Genomic DNA, 19,495 nt, shown 5'->3' with positions numbered 1-19,495 from the left:
GCACCCAAACAGTGTTTTTTTCCCCCCACATATGGGGTATCGGCGTATTCAGGAGAAATTGTACAATTGTTTTTCATTGTCTCTTACACTTGTGAAACTAAACAAAAATTGGTTCTGAAGTAAAATGTTTGTGAAAAAAAATGTAAATCTTCATTTTTTCCTTCCACGTTGCTTCATTTCCTGTGAAGCACGTGAAGGGTTAATAAGTCTTGTGTGGTTTTCAGCACCTTGAGGGGGGTGCAGTTTTTAGAATGGTGTCACTTTTGGGCATTTTCTATCATATAGACCCCTCAAAGTCACTTCAAATGTGAGGTGGTCCCTTAAAAAAATTGTTTTGGAAATTCTGTTGGAAAAATGAGAAATCGTTGGTCAACTTTTAACCCTTATGTCCTAACAAAAAAAACAATTGTTTCCAAAATAGTTCTGATATGCTGATGTAAAGTAGACATGTGGGAAATGTTATTTATTAAGTATTTTGTGTGACAACTCTCTGATTTTAGGGCATAAAAAGTAAAAGCTTGAAAATTGCAAAATTTTACTTTTTTGCCAAATTTCTGTTTTGTTTTGTTTTTTCACAAATAAACGCAAGTCAAATCGAAGAAATTTTACCACTAACATGAAGTACATATGTCATGAAAAAACATTCTCAGAATCACCGGGTCCCGTTATAACCTCATAAAGTGACATTGGTCAGAATTGTAAAATTTGGCTTGGTCATTAAGTACAAAATTGGCTCTGTCACTAATAAGAGGTTAATGTGATTTAGGCACTCTTGGGCTAAGAAGGAGGGGGCATTTGAATTTAGGAGCACAAAATTTGCTGAATTTTTTTTCCAGGGGTCAGGAGCCATTTCGCTATTTTAAAGTCTTTGATCCACCAGTAACGTGGAAACCCCCTATATTTCCATTGACAGATCTGAGTGGAGACTTGAATTTTTTTGTGGATTGAGTTATAGCTTTTATTGGGAACATTTTACATAACATTTGGGATCACATTTATCCTGTGCTCTACGATGAGCACTTGCATAAAAGTTTCCATCTAAAACTCTGAGTGACGTGACAGATGAAACACCCATGGATCCACTCACTGTAGTGAGGCAGCAGAGTTACTCTGGACTCCGTCTGGCCTCTGTTCAGCGTTGTCCTTCTTTTCAGAAGTGCAAAAAACTATGGCTGACCGCGCTTTTATACTCGCCCGAAAATACTGACACTGTTGGATCACAGGTGGCCAGAAAGTATCAACAGAGCCTCCCTCTGCCTCATTATAGGGAAACTTCTGCCGGTATCAGATTTATATCGTGTTTTTTTTTTTTTTTTTTTTAATGTTTCACTGGGTTTTTTTTGCGAAACAAAGTTTTTGCATCACCATGTTTTGAGATATAATTTTTCCATATCTCTGCCGACGGTTAAGTAAGGCTACGTTCACATTTGCGTTGTGCGCCGCAGCGTCGGCGCCGCAAGGCACAACGCAAACAAAAACGCTGCAAAACGCATGCACAACGCTGCGTTTTGCGCCGCATGCGTCCTTTTTTTGATTGATTTTGGACGCAGCAAAAATGCAACTTGGTGCGTCCTCTGTGCCCGGACGCGGGCGCCGCAGGGACGCATGCGGCGCAAAACGCAAGTGCGACGCATGTCCATGCGCCCCCATCTTAAATATAGGGGCGCATGACGCATGCGGCGACGCTGCGGCGCCCGACGCTGCGGCGCCCGACGCTGCGGCGCAGACCGCAAATGTGAACGTAGACTAAGGGCTTGTTTTTTTGTGGTACAAGTTGATGTTTTCATTGGTACCATTTTCGGACTTTTTTTTTTTTTTTCCTTTTCATCACTTTCTATTCTGATTTTTGGGTGGCAGAATGAACAAAAAAACAGCAATTCAGGAATTGGTTTTTATTTTATTTTTTATGCCCTTCACTGTGTAGTAAAATTGATAAGGCAGCTTTATTCTTCGGGTCAGTACGATTTACACTGGCGCTTATACAGAATAAAAAATATTTTCTACAAAGAATTATTTTTGCATCACTTCTATTCTGAGAGCTATAACTTTTTTACTTTTCTGCTGATGGAGCTGTATGGTGGCTTGTTTATTGTGGGACAAGATGACATTTTCAGAGATTACTCTTTTTATTTGCATTTGACTTTTTGATTGTTTGTTTTATTCCACTTCGTACCAATGACCTTTCACTTGGGAATCAACCTAATGCACTGAGCTATTAGGGAATTATATTTATGATAAAAAATCATTGTTTTTTGCCGAGTTATTTATTTTGCAGTGTTCACTGAAGGGGTTAATTCATGTCAGTCTCAGGGTATGTGTCCACGTTCAGAATTGCTTCAGGATTTGGTCAGGATTTTATGCAGGTAAAATCCTGACCAAATCTGCACCTGAGGTCACTGGCAGGTCATCTGCGTTGTCCTTGAGTTTTTTTCTGCAATGTAAGGACATGCTGCGTTCTTAAAAGACGCGCCACATGTGAGTTTTCTCGGGTCTGCCGCATGCATCTTTTACTGCATAGTGGAGACACGATTTCATGAAATCCCCTCCACTACGCTGTAACCATACCTCCCAACCATCCCGGATGCAGCGGGACTGTCCAGATTTTGACAGTCAGCCCCGCGATCCCGGGCGGGACATTAGTTGTCCCTCAGTGGTTGGGAGGTGTGCATGCAATATCAGCCGGTCAGTCTCATCCCCGCACCCGCAGAGCAGCATGAGCACAGCACACCACATATTGGTTGCTCGCTGCTCACAGGAGAGGAGGACCTGTGATGAGGTCACAGGGGGGAGGAGTCATGGGTCACATGATCGGGACCTCCGTGGATTGCAGGACGGTTGTGCTGGTTGCCAACTTGCGATGGTGCTGGATGAGGTAAGCTGCCTTGTGTGGGTCAGGAGGTGTTTACAGTGTGGATGTAGCTGAGCCGTGTGTGTGCGAGGTGTATGGAGCGGAGCTGTGTGTGTACGAGGTGTATGGAGCGGAGCCATGTGTGTACGAGGTGTATGGAGCGGAGCCGTGTGTGTACGAGGTGTATGGAGCGGAGCCGAGTGTGTACGAGGTGCTATGTGTGGCCATTATGCGGTACGAAGCATCGCGTGCGGCCATTTTACGGCACGGAGCATCTCGTGCGGCCATATTTTTTTGTTTATAATTATTGTATATGAAACAGTGTGATCAGCAGTGCTAAATGGGTCTGGTTGGGACGTGGATATGGGTGTGACTAATTATGAATGGGTGTGGTCAGAGGCGTGGCCTAAAATTTGCCACGGCGCATATTGCGCGCCGCAAACTTTGTCCCTCTTTCCCATTTTCAAAAGTTGGGAGGTATGCTGTAACATCTGGACGCTGTTTTTTTTTATTTTTATGCATGTTGCTCAACGCTGCATCAAAAACGCGTTTCCTGAACGCGGACACATACCCTTATGGGCCAGGTCGTTCCAGAAGCGGCAATACCCAATATATGTATTTTATTTGCTTATTTTTGTTTTTACATAAATGTATTTATTGGATGAATGTTTTTTTTTCTGTTTATTTTGTGAAATTTTTTTTCATATTTTTTTTTAAATTAAATTTTATATTTAATTTTTTTTTTTTATAACATTGTGCCAGGCTGGGACATCCTCTTTCTCTGCCCTGATCACTGACCTGATGTTTTGCATTGCTTATTAGTTTAGTCTCTGTCAGAGACAGGCAGGAGGCATGCCGGCTCCCTACACTGAGTGGGAGTTTACTGGCCACCATACCTGGGTGACCCCCGCTACCCTCTTTCGGCCCGGGGTCACCATATGTTGTGCTGATCGGAGCAGACGGGAAGCTCCCTTCCTCCCTCTGCTATGCCGATCGGTGTCGCTGTCACTATTGTCAGCGGTATCAGAGGGGTTAAACTCCTGTGATTTGTGCTAGCATCTATTGTGGGCGTTGATACAGGGTGTCAGCTTTCCTATGAAAATATTTAGAATTGAGAGTCCTCAGTGGTTGATACCGTCTTTTCAGTTAGCCATTAAAAGGTAACAAATTGCAAGCTTTCGAGACTACGCAGGTCCCATCAGGCAAAGACTAAAAGAAATTCTGAAGAATCACATATTTATGCACAACATAGCACAGAAAAAAAAACCCAAAACCCATGGCTAAGACAGGTGACATGAAGCAGAATTACCATGAGTGATAAACAGTTATGTCCATAAATATTGGGCCAGTTCTTAGATAAGGAATGTTTTATTGTCCTCTGATTGGGGTCTGGTTCTGTTGTGATGACCCCACATAGTCTGAGGGGCACGTTCCTTATATATCTTTCCTGTAGCTTTCATACAGTGTTGACACCCGCTTTTGAGCGTGCCGGCGTGATCATCGCGCCGTACATGTACGGTAATTTGCGAGAAAGCACCTATCGAGACACTGTACATGTATGGTGGATGTCATAAAGGGGTTAAACCTTACAAGTCCCAGCAAAGTGGATGGGATTTATAGAAATCTATTTCCCACTGTGCTTTTTATTTCATTTTTTTTTACAATGCGTATATCAAATCCACAACATGTCACTTATTCTTTTGTACGCTGAGTTTTATATGCAGAAATTCCTAGTAGAATTGCACGACATGCAAAAAATCCACAAATTTTTTTAAAAAAAGTATGTCTTCTTTTGCATCAAAATCACATATACCGTATATACTCGAGTATAAGCCGAGATTTTCAGCCCAAATTTTTGGGCTGAAAGTGCCCCTCTCGGCTTATACTCGAGTCATGATCGGTGGTGGGGTCGGCGGGTGAGCACTGTCATACACTTACCTGCTTCCAGGGCTCCTGGCGCCCCCCCTGCACGTCCCACTGTCTCCGGGTGCCACAGCCTCTTCCCCTGAGCGGTCACGTGGGACCGCTCATTAGAGAAATGAATATGGACTCCACTCCCATAGGGGCGGAGCCGCTTATTCATTTCTCTAATGAAGCGGTGCCGGTGACCGCTGATAGAGGAAGAGGCTGCGGCACCGAAGACAGGCAGGGGGAAGGAGCGGGACGCCGGGAGCAGGTAAGTATGACATATTCACCTGTCCTCGTTCCACATGCCGGGCGCCGCGCCATCTTCCCGGCGTCTCTCTGCACTGACTGTGCAGGTCAGAGGGCGCGATGACGCATATAGTGTGCGCGCCGCCCTCTGCCTGATCAGTCAGTGCAGAGAGACGCCGGGAAGATGGCGCCGAGGAGCTGCAAGCAAGAGAGGTGAGTATGTGTTTTTTTTTTTTTTTTTAATTGCAGCAGCAGCAGCACAGATTTATGTGGAGCATCTATGGGGCAACGGTGCAGAGCATTATATGGCACAGCTATCTATGGGGCAACGGTGCAGAGCACTATATGGCACAGCTATGAGGCAACGGTGCAGAGCACTATATGGCAGAGCTATGGGGCAACGGTGCTGAGCACTATATGGCACAGCTATGGGGCAACGGTGCAGAGCACTATATGGCACAGCTATGGGGCAACGGTGCAGAGCACTATATGGCAGAGCTATAGGGCAACGGTGCAGAGCATTATATGGCAGAGCTATGGGGCAACGGTGCAGAGCACTATATGGCACAGCTATGGGGCAACGGTGCAGAGCACTATATGGCACAGCTATGGGGCAACGGTGCAGAGCACTATATGGCACAGCTATGGGGCAACGGTGCAGAGCACTATATGGCACAGCTATGGGGCAACGGTGCAGAGCACTATATGGCACAGCTATCTATGGGGCAACGGTGCAGAGCATTGTATATATGGCACAGCTTTATGTGGAGTATCTATGGGGCAACGGTGCAGAGCATTGTATATATGGCACAGCTTTATGTGGAGCATCTATGGGGCCATAATGAACGGTGCAGAGCATTATATATGGCACAGCTTTATGTGGAGCATCTATGGGGCCATAATGAATGGTATGGAGTATCTATTTCTAATTTTGAAATTCACCAGTGGCTGCTGCATTTTCCCCCCTAGGCTTATACTCGAGTCAATAAGTTTTCCCAGTTTTTTGTGGCAAAATTAGGGGGGTCGGCTTATACTCGGGTCGGCTTATACTCGAGTATATACGGTAATCTGCATATGACTAAATCAGCCAAGTTTAGTTAAAGCCAAATACCGGGAAGTATCAAAAACAAAGCCGCTTTATGTAAAACATGACAAAACAGAGACATTTAAAAAAAATTAAAAAACCGTTAAAAAGGCAGTGGGGGAAAAAAGCGCACTCAAAAACTCAATGTAAAAAAAAAAAAAAAAATGTTAAGTAACTTATAGGTGCAGAAATGCACGAAAACCTAAACTGGTGCAAGAACTGTAATTACCTTGGCAGGTGACGCATACCCTGAAATGCTAATTTTCTTTTGCAAAAAAGTCATAAACCTTAGTGCACACCAAAAAAAAAAAAAAAATTTAATTTTTGTTTTGATACGCTGGCAAAAAAGGTTAATGGAGGTTTTTGGGAGGGGTTGTAGTCTGTCATAGTCCTTATAATCATCTCTAGAAATCTTTGCCAGTTTGTGCCCGATTTATTGGGTGGCCTGCACCTACTACGTTCAGCACATTTTGCTCCAGCAGATTTTTGTTAAAGACTGTTGTATTATTCGTCGGCTTTAATATGTTGCCCCCCCACGGTTTTAATATCGCTGGCTGTCTTTGTGTGTCAGTAATCCTGATTTATTATAATGTCACTGATTTATAAAGGAAGATTTTGCATTTCCTAAAAGAAAGAAAAGCTCACGTTTGTAACTTGGGTACGTTCAGCGCAGTCTGCGGGCTGGGACCTGTCATAGAGAAGCTGTTGTCAGACCTTTAGGTTTCTTCTAGACTACAAGCAATTTTCTTAATAAAATCTGACAAAAAGAAAGCGACAAGAAAACAAAGGTGGGTGCTGAAATTAAAAAGGACCCTTCAGCTCTCCTGACATGTCTCCTCTAGTAAATACTTGTATTTCCCATGAACTGAGAGTTCTGGAGCGTCTTTTCTTGTGTTCTTCTGTTCCTCTGATATTCCAGCTGGAAATGAATACATTAACAGAATGTTACCCATCCAATGATTTGTAACTTTGTACCAAGTTTTTATAAAACATTTCCTACCATTTGATAGCTAACTGTGCCTAAGGCCACGTTCACACCACGTTCAGTATTTGGTAAGTATTTTACATCCGTGTTTTTAAGCCAAAATCAGGAGAGGAACAATCAGAGGAAAAGTAAAATATAAACACGTCACCACTTCGGTATTTATCACCCACTCCTGGTTTTGGGTTACAAATACTGATGTAAAATACTGAACATGTGAACAACAAGAGGATTGGCAACCATTGTAGCCGCCATCTGAGCCATGAACTAGGCTATATAAATTCCAATTTGCTTAGACAATGACAAGCCAGAAGTTATTTTTTATTATTAGCACCATTTATTTCATGTCTCTTTACATATGAAAGGGATATACATAATAACAAACAAGTACAATTATCATGAAACAATACAAGTGATCGGCTGGAATAGGAGGAGAGGTCGTGCATCGGTTGGTGGAATGAGGGTTATTGCAGGTTGTAGGCTTGTCATAAGAGGTAGGTCTTCAGGCTTTTCTTTTTAAGGTTTCTGCAGTAGGCGTGAGTCTGTTATGTTGGGTAGATAATTCCACAGTAGGGGGTATGCACGGGAGAAATCTTATATGCGATTGTGGGAAGAGGAGATAAGAGGGGAGTATGAGATTGTGAGAATCGGAGGTTGCGTGCAGGTAAGTACCAGGTGACCATGTCACAGATGTATGGAGGAGACTGGTTGTGGATGGCTTTGTATGTCATGGTTAAGGTTTTGAACTGGAGTCTCTGGGTAATAGGGAGCCAGTGAAAGGATTGACAGAGCAGAGAGGTTGGGGGGAAAGGTGGATTAGTTGGGCAGCAGAGTTTAGGATAGAGTGAAAGGGTGCAAGAGTGTTAGAGGGGAGGCCATAGAGCTGGAGGTTGCAGTAGTCAAGGCGGGAGATAATGAGGGCATACACTAGTGTTTTTGAAGATTCTTGTTTAAGGAATGTTTTTGAGTTGGCGTCGGCGGAATGTTTTCATTAAAATTTGGACTTTTGGCTTATGGAGTGAAGTTGCGGACCAGTCACTTGTATTTTCGGGTTTATCGGCCAACTAAATGACTTTCAGGAATTACCCGATGTCTATGGCTGTCTTACATGGATGCTGCTGTTACTGCCTTTTAAAATCTTTATGATCTCCCTTTAAGGATGCAGTTTTTCATCCTGCCTTAAATGTAAAGTGATAAGTAAACCTTAAATTCCATATTGTCCATTCTCCAAGCATAATTTCCCCAGAAAATCGCGTTCAGGCGTTTCAGTTCTATAGTCTTTCATTCCTGCTCCCCTGCTGCTCATTACAGTTTACCCAAAATATTGTATGAAACCTTTTCCTGCAATTAACAACCTCCGAAAAAGAAGAGTTGGCAGTAACTTGGGCTGGTTCCATAATCAGACAAAGATTATTGGCCGTAATACAGCAACAAAACCTAGACTTCCATAAGGCTGTATGCAGGGGTGTTTTGAAGCGTTCAAAAACAGGTTTTTAACGTGGAAACCGCTTTTCGGTAGTTTTTTTTTAATTTCTCCTTTTTTGTGTGTGTTTCTTGACGAGTTTTTGAAGCTTCCCCCCCCCCCCCCAAAGTTATTCTGCTTTATGGTTTGACAGTGCCTAGTTTGAAGTTGGTTCCAACTGCTTCAAAGAAGGTACACGCACTTAAGTTTTTTTTTTTCGCCAGTTTTCTAAACTTGAAGTGGTGGGAAAAAAAACTCCATAAAATCTCATCAGCAAAGAGGATTAACATTAAAATGAATAAGACCTTTTTAGTATTTTTTTTGGTGATTTTTTTTTTTTTATCAGAATTTCTTTGAGTTTTTAAACCTATCTGTACGTAGCCTATGCGTTTTCTTCTGATTGTAAAGGTACACAACTTCTTGACTTAAATTTTCCAGGCTGAAAGATCCAAGGTTAAAAAAAAAATGTGCTTTTAAAAGTCATGTGGTTTTGGGTCCAATTTTTGTATGTTTCAGTAGCAAAAGCAATTTACAAGCTGTAAATGTGCCACAGAAATGCAATAGAAAATGCAACATGTGCATGATAGACATATGAGATATATATTTATTTTATAACGTAGCACAGGATCCAGACCAAAAAATGTGTATTCAAATAACTGTGTGAACGTTCCCTTAGTATAGTTCACCATTTGCCTGTATGCTGCAGCAGTAACAAAAATAGTAAAGTGTGGCAGAATTGTCATTGTGCCTTTAGAAAACACCGTAGATAACTTACACCTCGCTCGTATTGTGGCCTTTGACTGTTGGGATCTGTGCACTTTGGTTTATTTGCTAATCCTTTTTTTTTCTTGGCACACGCCATTAGTTTCTAGACTGAGAGGATCTCTGATTCTATTATACACACATATCTTAAAAAATGTAAAGAGTTATTCCCAAAATAGTAAGTTATCTCCTCTCTGTATTATGGGGGAAACATTACTGATTGCTGGGGGTCCGACCATTGGGACTACCAGAGTTTGCCAGAACAGCTCGCTGAAGGATAGGAAGCAGACATTGTGGATAACGTGTTCGAGAGCCTGATTCCAAGGCAGTGTGTTGTAGTATTAATACATTCAGTGTTTTATCAGCTGTAGATAATCGATAGAGGACTAGGTCTCACGTGCAAGACAGTCCAGTCTATGTAACCCCGCCCCCACCACTGATTGGCAGCTTCTTGTGTACACTGTATGCAATCTGCCAATCAGAGGTGTGGGCGGGGTTGCACAGGGATTAGCTTTCTGACCACTGCTACATCTACCTCAGAGAAAACAGGGATTCTATGAAAACTGCACCAAGCAGCTCAGCAAGTGACACATCACTGGAGAGATTCCTTTGCACTGTTCCTCTTTGCTTTATGACTTTTCTGAAAATGTCTGAACTTGCGTCGTAACCTCCTAATAAAATCTCAAACGCAGGTGTTTTTTTTTTTTTTGCGCTGAGATTTTGGAGCAGAAGCTCCCCAAAAACTCAAAATTTGAGTTGTGAGTTTAGGTTGTGGGCACACGGAGTCTTTCTGCAGATTCTGAAAGAGATCCCCTTGTAAAAGTGCAGCAACAGCCGCCCCGTAAAATATAAATAATGCACAGCAATGTCAAAATGACACTGCTGTGCACATGTTCCATATTATGCCCTTGTCCATCTTATTTTTCTCTGCGTCTACTATTCCTTGATGTGGCCAGTTCAATATGCTTAAACTGATGAAAGGTCCTCTTTGAATTCATGATGAGAGTTTAAGGCTATGTTCACACGTGTTTTTGCAGAATTTTATTGCTGTTTTTTAATGCAAATTTTACACTGTGTTTTACAGTACGAGCAAAGTCTGAGATTTCAGAAATCTCATACACACACATTGGTTTTATTTTCCTGCCTGATTTGGGAAAACGGCTGCGTTCTTGCAAACTGCACAATGTCACTTCTTCCAGTGTTTTTTCACCCATAGGAAAGAGAGGGCAAGTGCAAAAACGCAGCAAATAATGCAAGAATCATTTTTTGCTGTGTTTTTATTACCAAAACATTAGGAAGTTTAAATCTGGCTTTTTGGGGGGGTCACTAAACTTCCTCAGCATGCACAGGAGACTGCAAAAACGCAGCAAAGTGCTGATTACAAAAAGCAGGTAATGCAGTTTAAAAAATTTACATTTAAAACGCAGTAAAAATACAACGTGTGAACATAGCCTTATAATGTGCCTGAGGATTGGTGTTAATTTTATGTACTGCCGACAGTAAATGTGTAGGGCACTGTTCACATCTGCCCCCCCCTTGGTATAGTGTGTATGCTAGGAAAAGTTGACTATGCTATTTCATTCATTTTTATTTATTTACTAGCTGTACTACCCGGCTTTGCCCGGGTTAATAACTACTGTTAGCAAAATAAAATGTGTTAACAAAAATTTATTCTGCACACAAAAACCAGAAAACAAATAGATAGAAATGTAATTATTAAAGGCAAAAACTAAGCTAATAACTAATAGAAGCATTTCACAACATATATTTCAACACCAGAGCTATTTCACACAGATTTAACTAAATTGGCCAAGTAATGTGAAGTAATCTTCTACTACTTATTCGAGAGCCTTTTGATAAACGACATTCTTAGTTTTTCCTCAGGTGCAAAGACAAACAGATTTTTGGCTGTTCCAACTCTTGAACAGGCCACATAAAGTTGACCATGAGAAAAGCATGGAGATTGTAGATCGATTCCAACTACTTTCAAGGACTGTCCCTGAGCCTTGTTGATGGACATAGCAAATGCCAGTCGAACAGGAAACTGGAGGCGTTTAAAATCAAAAGGCAAATCAGATGGAATGAGAGGAATTGTTGGAATGAAAACATCTTCTCCTGTGGCACATCCTGTCAAAATGGTTGCATGTGACAGGTTAGTGTAGCAAGTTGTGTGCAGCAAGTTTTGCGCGTGGCGAGTTTTATGTGTGGTGCGTTTTGAGCATGTGCAAGTTTTGTGTGAGGCAACTTTTGCATGTGTAGCAACTTTTGTGCATGTGGCAATTTTTCCGCGTGTGCAAGTTTTGCGTGTGGCGAGTTTTCCATGAGGTGAGTTTTGCACGTGTGGCGAGTTTTGCGTGAGCCTAGTTTTGCATGTGGCGAGTTTTGCGCATGGCGAGTTTTGAGCGGCGACTTTTGTGTTTCGACTTTTATGTGGCGAGGTTGGTGTATGTGTGGTGAAATGTGTGCTGAGGGTGGTATATGTGTTCAAGCACGTGGTAGTGTGGCGCATTTTGTGTGTGTTGATATCCCTGTGTGTGGGGAGTATCCCATGTTGGGGCCCCACCTTAGCAACTGTACTGTATATACTCTTTGGCGCCATCGCTCTCATTCTTTAAGTCCCCCTTGTTCACATCTGGCAGCTGTCAATTTGCCTTTCACTTTTTGGACACACATTATATATATATATATATATATATATATATATATATATATATATATATATATATATATATATATATATATATATATATATATATATATATACACTCACTGGCCACTTTATTAGGTACACCTGTCCAACTTCTTGTTAACACTTAATTTCTAATAAGCCAATCACATGGCGGCAACTCAGTGCATTTAGGCATGTAGACATGGTCAAGACAATCTCCTGCAGTTCAAACCGAGCATCAGTATGGGGAAGAAAGGTGATTTGAGTGCCTTTGAACGTGGCATGGTTGTTGGTGCCAGAAGGGCTGGTCTGAGTATTTCAGAAACTGCTGATCTACTGGGATTTTCACGCACAACCATCTCTAGGGTTTACAGAGAATGGTCCGAAAAAGAAAAACAATCCAGTGAGCGGCAGTTCTGTGGGCGGAAATGCCTTGTTGATGCCAGAGGTCAGAGGAGAATGGGCAGACTGGTTCGAGCTGATAGAAAGGCAACAGTGACTCAAATCGCCACCCGTTACAACCAAGGTAGGCCTAAGAGCATCTCTGAACGCACAGTGCGTCGAACTTTGAGGCAGATGGGCTACAGCAGCAGAAGACCACACCGGGTACCACTCCTTTCAGCTAAGAACAGGAAACGGAGGCTACAATTTGCACAAGCTCATCGAAATTGGACAGTAGAAGATTGGAAAAACGTTGCTTGGTCTGATGAGTCTCGATTTCTGCTGCGACATTCGGATGGTAGGGTCAGAATTTGGCGTAAACAACATGAAAGCATGGATCCATCCTGCCTTGTATGGAGCATCTTTGGGATGTGCAGCCGACAAATCTGCGGCAACTGTGTGATGCCATCATGTCAGTATGGACCAAAATCTCTGAGGAATGCTTCCAGCACCTTGTTGAATCTACGCCACGAAGAATTGAGGCAGTTCTGAAGGCAAAAGGGGGTCCAACCCATTACTAGCATGGTGTACCTAATAAAGTGGCCGGTGAGTGTGTGTGTGTATATATGTGTATATATATATATATATATATATATATATATATATATATATATACACACATACACACACACACACACACACACACACACACACACACACACACACACACACACACACACCTTTATATATTAGATTTTTTTATGCAGTTTAGGAACACATAGCAGCAAGACAGAGGCGTAAAGGACACTATCATTTTCTGTCTGCCTAATGTAAACTTATGCTCATGGTTAGCATTTGTTGGAAGCTTTGCTGATGTATTTACTAAATGAACAATATAAATATGATTTTATCCATGTTCCTTGTTCCTTTTTTGAAAAGCATTCTTTTTCTTCCCTTTACATGCGGTAACTTCTTCTGGTACCATTGCTAATTCAATAATCCAGATCTGACATTTGCAGCAGGTGCGGCTGTAGTTTTGGTTTGCATTGCAGTCACCGCACACGTTCCCTTACGAGGCGCTAGGGCTAGGTTCACATTAGCGTTTGAGTCCGCAGCGTATCATCCACATATGCAAACGCATTCATACACAGCGGTTTTTATCTGCATCATTTTACGCATGGTGGCAAAAAAAACCCAGCTGCGTGTGCATGCGTCTGTATGCGTTTTTGCCTGTGTTTGCGTTGTTTATGTGCATATTTCTAGGTGGGCGTGTCATAAGGGGCGTGCCTCAATAGGTTCCTGGACCTGCGCAGTCCGAATTACTTAAGCGAATCGAACGCATGCATACGCATGTCCTTGTGTACGCATGCGTTTCCATAGACTAATGCATTTTTTGACGCACTCATCCGCATCCGCATGCGCATGCCTGCTCATATTTGACTGATTTTTGACCCCTCAAAAAATGCAACATGTTGTGTTCACCGGGCCCCGCCGCACACCGAGAAACGACGCATGCGTAAGCCACCGCATGCGAACTGTTGCAAACGCATGTCCCTACTTACGCCATGTTAAAGATAGGGACGCATGCGGATGTGTGCGGATGATACGCTGCGCACCGAGACACAAATGTGAAACCAGCCTAAGTAATGGTGAAGTCATTCACTTGCTATGGACACTTCGCAGCAAGTTTACAAATATCTTCTGGAAAGTCTGTAGCCACTGTCCAGATCTGCACCAAAATTGTGCCCATCCTGATTTCTATGCAGAGCTCCAAAAAATAATAATAAAAAAAATGCTTACCTCTTCTGCTAATGTTGCCAATTATAGGGTATGTGCACGCTTTAAGTATTTGGTACAGAAATTTCAGCACCATTTGTGCATCTAGGCAGAAAAAACACAGCTGCAAAAACGTGTTTTTTTTTTTTTTTTTTTTTTTTTTTTTTAAACTTGCCTTTTTTGGGGCAGATTTTTTCCCCCTCATTATTAAGGGTCAAATCTGCAGCAAAAACACTGAAAACATTGACATTCTGCAAGTTAAAATCTGCACCAAGTGAGTAAGTCACATAAACAATGTGCATGAGACTTCAGGACTCTGCTGGCTTCAGGAAACCCTTTGGGTATGTTCACACGGTCAGTGATCGCTGTGGGTTGGACTCTGCGTACATCCGCAGCGTCCAGATGTTACAGTATAGTGGATGGGATTTGAAGAAATCCCATGTCCACTATACAACATAGACGCCCGAGCTCACCCGCAGCGACGGACATGCGACGCGTCTCTCCAGACTGCAGCATGCCTATTTATCTTGCGGAGACGCTTAGTCTCCGCAAGAATAATGTCACCCATGCAATGTATTGGATGCATTGATTCCGTACAGTTCAGTGACCACATGCGGATTCACCTGCGCTCAATAGCTGGCAGTGCTTTAGGGCTGTCCCACACGTCCAGATAATTCCGGTACCGGAAAAAATCGGTACCGGAGTTATCCGTGTCCGTGTGCCCGTGAGCTCACGTAGGCCATACGTGCGGCACACGTGTGCCGCCCGTGTGCCGAGTGGGTACCACACGGAGCGTGTGGTACACTGCATCGTGCTGATGCCGCGATTCATATCTTCTGTGCAGCAGCGTTTGCTGCATAGAAGATATGAATAATAGGGTTTAAAAGAAAGATCTATGTGTCCGCCGCCCCCCCACCCCCTGTGCGCCCCCCCGCTGTTCTGAAAATACTCACACGCTTCCCTCGTTGGCTGTCGATGCTTCCTGGTCTGACCGCCCCTTCTACTGTATGCGGTCACGTGGGGCCGCTCATTTACAGTCATGAATAGGCGGCTCCACCCCTATGGGAGGTGGAGCCACCTATTCATGACTCTAATCGGCGGCCCCACGTGACCGCATACAGTAGAAGGGGCGGCCAGCACAGAACACTGCGAGGGAGGCGGGTGAGTATTTTCAGAACAGCGGGGGGGCGCACAGGGGGTGGGAGGGCGGCGGACACATAGATCTTTCTTTTAAACACTATTATTCATATCTTCTATGGAGCAAACGCTGCTGCAGAGAAGATATGAATGGCGGCTTCAGCACCATGTGGGGGGGACAGCGCTTACTGTAGCGCTGTCTCCTGCACGCCACACGGACTGCACACGGAGAGGGTCCGTGTGTGGTCCGTGTTTTACACGGACCCATTGACTTTAATGGGTCCGTGTAATACGTGCCTTCCCACGAACACTGACATGTCTCCGTGTTTGGCACACGGAGACACGGTCCGCAAAAAATCAATGACATCTGCACAGATGCATTGATTTTTATGGGTCTACGTGTGTCAGTGTCTCCGGTACGTGAGGAAACTGTCACCTCACGTACCGGAGCCACTGACGTGTGAAACCGGCCTTAGACGGAGCGGACACCTACCCTTCAAGTTTTTCTGGAGTTGTTTTTTTTTCTGCAGCCAAAGCCTGCTCTCTAGGCAGTAAAAGAGCTGCTTACAAATAGCAGATTTTTCTGCCTTTTCTTTTTATTTGCTACATTTTTATCAGCTACATTTTGTCTCTTGTGCATGCTGATAACATTTAGTGCCCCCCTAAAAAACCATGACGCAACTTCTTGAGTTTTCTGCTCCAAAAACGCAGCAAAACCTGATACCATTTTTTTTTTTTGCTGCACTTTTGCACTTGCTGCTTTCTGTGTGTTAAAAAATACTGGAAAAATGCTGAAAAGCTGCAGTTTAAAAAAACAAACAAAAAAAAGTTTTTTTTTCTTCCTGACTGAATTAAAAAAAAAAAACGTGCGTCCATCTGATTATCAGATTTCTGAAGTCTCATAGCTTTGCTGTCACTGTAAAAAGCAGGTTAAAATTTGCATTAAAAAACGCATCAAAAATGCAACGTGTGAACATATGTGCACACGTTGTGGATTTACTGCGGATCCACAGCGTTTTTTCCATGCAGAAACGCTGCAGATCTGCAAAGTGATTTAAAGTACAAAGTAAAATCAATAGGAAAAAAAAAATGCTGTGCTAATGGTGCGGAAAATTCCAGATGGAAAACGCAGCGGATTGAAAGAAGGAGCATGTCACTTCTTTTGTGCGGATCTACAGCGTTTCTGCACCCTTCCATTATAGAAATCCGCAGGGGTAAAAAACGCATGAAAGCTGCACAAAATCGTCAGCAAATCCGCAACAAAAACGCACAAAATCCGCATAAATGCATCAAATCTGCGGGATCAGAGAATTCTGCACCCAAATCTGCAACGTGTGCACATAGCCTTAGGGTTTGTTCAAGATTTCTTTTTAAGCTCAAGGTGAGCAAGAGTTTTTCAAGCTGAAAATACTTAAGGAAAATCTGGCTTTTTTTAGTGTATCTTCTTCTGGTCCTTACCTGTGCATTTTTCCAACAAGTTTGGCTGCCGACATTTAAAGCTATATGCACACGTTGTGGATTTGACTGTGGAATTTTCTGTGCAGATTCTGCATTTGTTGGCAGAAAACGCAGGTCAGAATCTGCGCCTTTTTTGTGTGGTGTTTTTGCGGATTTGCTGCGGATTTTGTGCAGATTTCTTCCTTTTTTTTTTTTTTTTTTATAACCCTTGCGGATTTCTATTATGGAATGGGTGCAAAAAGGCAGCAGATCTGCAAAAAGAATTGACATGCTCCTTTTTAGAATCTGCTGCGTTTTCCGTGCGGATTTTTCCACACCATTAGCGTAGGAATTTTTTTTTTCCATTGATTTACATTGTACTGTAAATCACTTGCGGAACTGCAGCGTTTCTGCGTAGAAAAAAAAAAATGCTGCGGATCCGCAGGAAATCTGCAATGTGTGCACACAGCCTAATCCCAGACCTCTGCATTCTCCCTGTCTGGTGTTTGAGCACTGGCAACTGGCAAGTGTCTTTCCCCAGAACAAGCCCTTTAGCTTTGTACAATTAAAAACAATATACATCCAGCGTATAAATATATATCCTGTGTACATAAACACAAACATAATAATTAGATCCAGCACTGCCATGTCTTTTGTGCTAAGTGCAGCCTTTTATCCTCCAGACAAGTTTCCGTGGGCGACTGACAATATACAAATATAAATAGCTAGTGCAGTTTGATAAAACACAAAAACTGCACACCCACCACCTCAGTAGAAAAGTGGCACAAAGTGCTGCTGAAAAATCTACACGAATGAATAAAATACCGTAAAGGCCCCGTCACACATAGCGACGCTGCAGCGATACAGACAACTATGCCGATCGCTGCAGCGTCGCTGTTTGGTCGCTGGAGAGCTGTCACACAGACCGCTCTCCAGCGACCAACGATGCCGAGGTCCCCGGGTAACCAGGGTAAACATCGGGTTACTAAGCGCAGGGCCGCGCTTAGTAACCCGATGTTTACCCTGGTTACCAGTGTAAAATGTAAAATAACAAACAGTACATACTCACCTTCGCGTCCCCCGGCGTCCGCTTCCTGCACTGACTGAGCGCCGGCCCTAACAGCAGAGCGGTGACGTCACCGCTCTGCTGTACTTTCACTTTACGGCCAGCAGTCAGTCAGAGCGGGAAGCAGACGGCGGGGGATGTGACGGACACCGGAATGTGAGTATGTACTGTTTGGTTTTTTTTACATTTACGCTGGTAACCAGGGTAAACATCGGGTTACTAAGCGCGGCCCTGCGCTTAGTAACCCGATGTTTACCCTGGTTACCAGTGAAGACATTGCTGAATCCGTGTCACACACACCGATTCAGCGATGTCAGCGGGACCTCAACGACCAAAAAAAGGTCCAGGCCATTCCGACACGACCAGCGATCTCACAGCAGGGGCCGGGTCGCTGGTACGTGTCAAACATAGCGAGATCGCTACTGAGGTCGCTGTTGCGTCACAAAACTTGTGACTCAGCAGCGATCTCGCTAGCGATCTCGCTATGTGAGACGGGGCCTTAAGTCTTTTTACAGTTTTGCAGTGTTGAATATTTGCGTTAGGGCAGCGACCATTTTCACACCTGAGCTGCAGAATTTCTGCACCCATTAAGCAAAATAGGTTACTTGTGTCTTTCCTATGCCTTTTTATCTCGTTTTTTGATGCTGCATTTTTCATCTTTTGTTGGTGTCATGTGTTAAACAAAGCTGCTTTTTTTTTTTTTTTTTTTTCTTTATACTTCCTGGTATTTAGCTTTGACAAAACAGCAGAAATGCACTAAAAAGGCACGTGTGTTTTTATCTGCAAATTTTTCGCATTAAATGAAAGTCTTTAGGGAAAATCCACACGTAAAATTCAGCGTATCATCAAGAGAAATTGACATGTTGCGGATTTGCAGGTCAAAATACTTGTGAAACAACCACTCTCAGCCTACGAGTCCATGGAGGGGGCGATTGCCTAGTATTAGGAGAGAAGAAGCTTGCGATAGGGCGCAAGTCACACACATGGGCAGCACAGTGCCAAGCTAGCAAGAACGACCTCTGTTAGAGCCTGAGTATATATTACAAGAAGGAAAAAATGGTCCTGTTTGTACAATTGTTGGTAATAATCCTTAGTAGTACGCCCTACACAAAGGGTAAACGAATACCAAATTTTCACCTCTATGTAAAAAGATGTAAAACACAATGTTATGAGCAAAATAGATATTTCTGTATTTTTTTTAAAAAAAAAAGGAACTGCAATTGTTAAAAAAAAATGTTCAAATGCTTAGAGATTGTATAATATCATAAGTGCAATAAGTTTTATATAAATGATTCCAAGCGGAGAGGTAAATAAAATGATCTTGAAACCCATGGGAACAACAGGATAATCTACTAGGACCTTGCAGTCTAGCACCCTGCTGTTCCTTTAAAAAAAAAAAGTGCAGGTGCTCAAACATTTGGAAAGTAAGGAAAAAATGGACGATACATGGCATGCCATGCGGCACAGTATCACAAACCACCCTATAATTAATGTGGCATCTAGGGTCATAAGTGATAGAACACACAAGATAACTTCACAATTCTAAATAGACTCCCATTTTTTGTAGAATCTTGTTTACAGTTTAGAGTGACTATCTGAGAAAAAGTTCAATAGAAACACATCATCACTTCTGCATTTTTGTCCCACTCCTGGTTTTGGCTTACAAATACTAATGTGACATGTTGACCAAATACTGATAGTGTGACCATAACCTTAGACAATAATTGACCTCTCCATA

At 42.8% G+C, this 19,495-nt stretch overlaps 1 protein-coding gene across 1 annotated transcript in view; it reads left to right on the top strand.

Moving 5' to 3' along the window:
• The window catches only part of B3GLCT (beta 3-glucosyltransferase), a 530,741-nt gene that overhangs the window by 29,350 nt on the left and 481,896 nt on the right, over positions 1–19,495 (top strand). The window lies entirely within an intron of this gene.

The sequence above is a fragment of the Ranitomeya variabilis genome, chromosome 3 (genome assembly GCF_051348905.1).
Source record: "Ranitomeya variabilis isolate aRanVar5 chromosome 3, aRanVar5.hap1, whole genome shotgun sequence".
In the NCBI taxonomy this organism is placed as follows: Eukaryota; Metazoa; Chordata; class Amphibia; order Anura; family Dendrobatidae; genus Ranitomeya; species Ranitomeya variabilis.
Note: the sequence above shows the minus strand (reverse complement) of the source record. Positions and strands in the feature narration are given on the sequence as shown.